Genomic DNA, 5000 nt, shown 5'->3' on the forward strand with positions numbered 1-5000 from the left:
CCTATAAAAATCCCACCCACGTTGGTCTTAGGATAACTCCTTACTGTGCGAGGTGCCAGTTGGGTGATAACTAAGAAGCAAGATGAGTGCAACAGTAACAAAACTTTATTAAACACACATCGAGCTTGAAAACTGTACCAACCGTGTGCCGCACGATCGTACATAGTTCATGTTGTGCTTGTATCTTCGCTCTCCCCTCGCACTAAAAAGAACCTGAAAAATCATGTCTGCTTTTTTCCTCCGTAACATTGTCGAATTCTTAACATGAAAATTCTTGTTGCTTCAAGATTTTGTATATAAAGGAGAGTGTTCTACAATAAACTAACTCAGTTGCTTTCACATTGCCTTTGAGTTCACAACCTTTTCTCGGCCTATTACATTGGTGACCCAGAAGTCGACTCGCTCCCACTGCCTTTCACCCTCACCACCCTCGAACCCTCCATCGTTGGTACTATGACGGACTCTACAGAAGTTGGCGCTGCGGCTGCCCCATTGAAACTTTCACCGTTCGCCAACGGAGTGGCGTTTTCTTGGTTTCAGCGCGCAGAAGTCCAGTTTCACATCAAGGGCATGACTCGCTCAACCACCAAAGAAGATTATGTTCTCGCGGCGATACCCGAGGACACCTTCCCGGAAATATCCGACTGGCTTTGTGAACAAGGAGACACCCCAATAGCGTATGATGCCCTCAAAACATACTTTCTGCAGCAGTACTCGCCGTCGCCAGCCGCCCATATAGCAAAGCTTTTTCAGCTCTCTCAACAACCGTTGGGGAACCAAAGGGCTTCGCTTGCCCTCAGGGAAATGACCAGTATCGCTCGCCTTCAACCTGCCGCAGACAGCTCTCCTCGTGAGGTGAACCTACTTCGTGCCCTTTGGATACGCCGTTTACCCGGACCTATACGCGCTGCCATACCCGATGTCGATAGTTTACCCATAAAGGACTTGATGACCAAAGCTGACGTCCTTATGGACAGCCACTTCAAGACCTCCATCAACGCCTCCACCCCTGACGAAGAGGATGCCTATTCAACGTCAACCGAAGCTGACATGAATGCCGTAGGACATACACACCTACACCGTGACGTGCCGAAGCAGCGATAAAGCTCCCCACCACCCACCAATCGCTCGCGCACAACAAACAACTTCTACAGCCACTTACTACCTCCCATCCGCAGCAGTTTTGCTTCTACCACTTCAGATTCGGGGCAACCGCGAAGAAATGTGCCGAGGATTGTCAGTGGCCAAAAAACGTGTAAGCAGGCCATTGCTCGTGGCGTTGGCCTCCCTTGTTTCTAATCTTTTCTTTTTACATGATGCAGAAACGGCGTGCGAGTTTTGGTAGAAATGGGTGCTAGTCGTTCTCTTTTGCCAAGGAAACTCTTCAAGACACGACGTAGACTGTCTACATCTGCCGACGTCCGCTTGGTATCTGCCAACGGATCTGCAATACCCACCAACGGTTACGAGAACCTCACATTATCGTTCGGAAACGGTAAATTCAATTGGAAGTTTCTTGTTGCTGACGCCACATTGCTAATCCTCGGTGCGGATTTCCTCTCTCATTTCCACCTTCTGGTCGATGCCGCCCACCGACGATTGGTCAACGCAGACTCATACTTGTCGACACCTCTTAAACCCGCCCCCTCTAACCTCGCTCTCCACATTAGCGCACCTACGGATGCCTACGCCCACCTCCTCATGTCTTACCTTGAAGTTTTCCGTCCAGAAATTCGCCAAACACCCACGGTTCCTGCCAAGCACGGTATTTATCACCATATCAAGACAACGGGACACCCAGTCTTCGCAAAATTCAGACGTCTGGCACCGGAACGATTGGCAGCCGCCAAACAGACGTTCGCCCAAATGGAGGAAATAGGCCTTTGCCAAAAGGCCTCCAGCTCATGGTCGTCACCCTTATACATTGTTCTGAAGAAAGACCGCTCCCTCCATCCGTGCGGCGATTACAGACGCTTGAACATGCAAACAAAACCGGATCACTACCCCCTCCCAAACATTGCCGACGTGACCTCCTACCTGCATGAAGCGAAGGTTTTTTCTACGCTCGACCTCCTGAAGGGGTATTATCAGGTGCCTATGAACCCAGAAGACATCCCCAAGACTGCCATCACAACTCCGTTTGGTACATACACCTTCAATTACTACTGTTTTGGCCTTCGTAATGCTGGGGCCACGTTTCAACGTCTCATGGATGGCATCATAGGGGACTCCCTTTCTGTGTATGTTATGTGGACGACATACTTGTGTTCTCCTCCTCAAAAGAGGAACACCTCCGTCACCTGCGCATCGTACTCGACCGCCTGCAAAAAAACGGCCTTGTAGTCCGGTACGACAAGTGTACCTTTGGCGCCAACGAAGTGTCGTTTTTAGGGCACCGCATCACTCCTGAAGGAGTCCACCCCCTCCCTGAGAAGGTAGCAGCCGTTCAGAACTTCCTGTGCCCTCGACCGTCAAAGCTCTGCAGGAATTCTTGGGCATGATCAACTATTAACACCGTTTTCTGCCAGCTACTGCCGCCACTCTTGCTCCCCTCTACGCCTCCCTTAAGGGCAAGCCAAAGGACGTGAAGTGGGGTCCCCTTCAAGAAGAAGCCTCCTGCAATGCAAAGAAGGCCCTATCAACTGCTGCAGCTCTCACTTTTCCTATCCCACATGCCCCTCTCCTTCTCTCCACTGAAGGCAATGATGTGGCTATTGTTGCAGTAGTCGAGCAGGTGGTCAACAGCTCGCCCCGCCCATTGGCCTTCTTCAGCAGAAAACTGTCCAAGGCAGAATCGGGTTATTCTACATTCGATCGAGAATTGCTGGCGGTGCACTTGGCTGTCTGTCACTTTCGCCATTTCTTAGAAGGTACGCCCTTTGTCATTCGCACAGACCACATGCCTCTGGTGCACGCCTTTACATGACGGTCTGATGCCTGGTCCTCCCGGCAACGCCGACATCTCTCCGCCGTGGCTGAATACAATTGCACCCTTCAATACGTCCCTGGGAAAATTAATCCCGTTCCCGATGACCTGTCAAGAAACACGTTGGCTGCCGTTCAACTGGAATTGGATTACAACGCCCTGGCTGAAGCCCAACGACAGGATCCAGAGTATCAAGCATGTAGGACATCCTTCACGTTCCTCCGTTGGGAAGACTTTCCCCTCGAAGACTCCAACACCACCCTCCTCTGTGACATCAGTACTGGTAGACTGCGACCTTGGATTCCTGCTCCCATGCGACGGCAGGTGTTTGATTTCATTCACTGCCTTTCACATCCCTCGTGCCGTTCTACTGCACAGCTGCTGAAGGCAGAGTTCATTTGGCACAGCATTTCTAAGGATGCTAAGGATTGGGTCCGCGATTGTACTTCTTGCCAAACTCCCAAAGTACATCGACACACGGATTCCGGAGTGGGCACCTTTCCTCAACCTCAGCGTCGTTTCGCACACATTCACGTCAACGTTGTAGGCCCCCTACCCACATCACAAGGACATCGTTACCTGTTTACCGTCATCAACCGCTCCACTCGTTGGCTTGAAGCCACTCCCATGGAAACTACAATGTCCGCCTCATGTACATCTGTCTTACTCTCTGGATGGATTGCAAGATTTGGTATCCCTGAGCATATCACTTCCGACAGGGAACCACTTTCACCTCTCAATTGTGGGCATCATTAGCGAGTTTCCTGGGCATTACCCTACATCAGACAACGGCCTACAACCCCGCTGCCAATGGAATGGTTGAACGTTTTCATCTCACCCTCAAAGCCGCTTTGATGTCCCGCTGCAAGGATTCCCACTGGTTTACTCAGCTTCCCTGGGTCCTCCTGGGACTAAGGACCACTCCTAAAGACGCCCTCGACGTCTCGGCAGCTGAAATGGTGTATGGCCGCTCGTTGGTCGTCCCTGCCGAATTTTTTCCTTCTACAACCTCCTCCGACGATCTCCAGCGCATACGTCACGTCGTGGGAAAATTTACTCCATGCCGCCAGACTTACAAGCCCCCAGCAAAGCATCACATACCAACAGACTTGCACTCAGCAACGCACGTCTTCCTGCGCAACGACACTAGCAAGCCATCGCTAACGCCCCCTTACATGGGCCCTTTCCTTGTGATCCGACGCAGTCCGAAAGCATTCCTACTAAACATTCGTGGCAAAGAAGACTGGGTCTCCATTGATCATCTAAAACCTGCTTATCTTCTGCCAGATGACCCGCCTACAGTTTGCCTCTTTAGATCAGGGCGCCCTATTTAACATGTACAGTATGTCATTTTTAGGGGGGGAGCCATGTACCAACGGTGTGTCACACGATCGTACATAGTTCATTTTGTGCTTGTATCTTCTCTCCCCCCTCGCACTTAAAAGAACCTGAAAAATCCTGTGTTCTTTTTTCCTCTGCAACATTGTCGATTTCTCATCATGAAAATTCTTGCTGCTTTGAGATTTTGTATATGAAGGAGAGTGCTCTACAATAAACTAACTCATTTGCTTTCACACTGTCTTTGAGTTCTCGGCCCATTAAAATATCAAGACTTGCGATTAAGAACGTCACAAAAATTAAGGCATGAGTTATCAAGTTTATACAGGTCGATTTATTGACAGTGCAAGGAAGAGCGGGCGATAGGATAACATGCAAACCTGTTATAGAGTATAAATGTGTATGAAACACGTGCGTTCCATGCCGCCCCCCCCCCCTTCCGGAAAATTACATACTGTACATGAGAAAGACTGTAGTCAGGTCATGTAGCAGGAGATATGGAGGTTTTAGGGGATCGAGGGAGACCCAGTATTCTTTGCCATCTTCATTCAGCAAGGATACTTTCAGCAATCAAAGGATCAGGTAGAAAGGGCCCGTATAAGGGTGTCTCAGCGGTGGCTTGTTAGTATCACTGTACAAGAAAACGTGTGCTGCGGAGTGCAGATCTGTCGGTGTGTTGCTTACCTGGGGGCTTGTAAGTCTGACAGCAAGGAGTAAATTTTCCCACAACATGACG

Source organism: Palaemon carinicauda, chromosome 24 (assembly GCF_036898095.1).
Source record: "Palaemon carinicauda isolate YSFRI2023 chromosome 24, ASM3689809v2, whole genome shotgun sequence".
Lineage (NCBI taxonomy): Eukaryota > Metazoa > Arthropoda > Malacostraca > Decapoda > Palaemonidae > Palaemon > Palaemon carinicauda.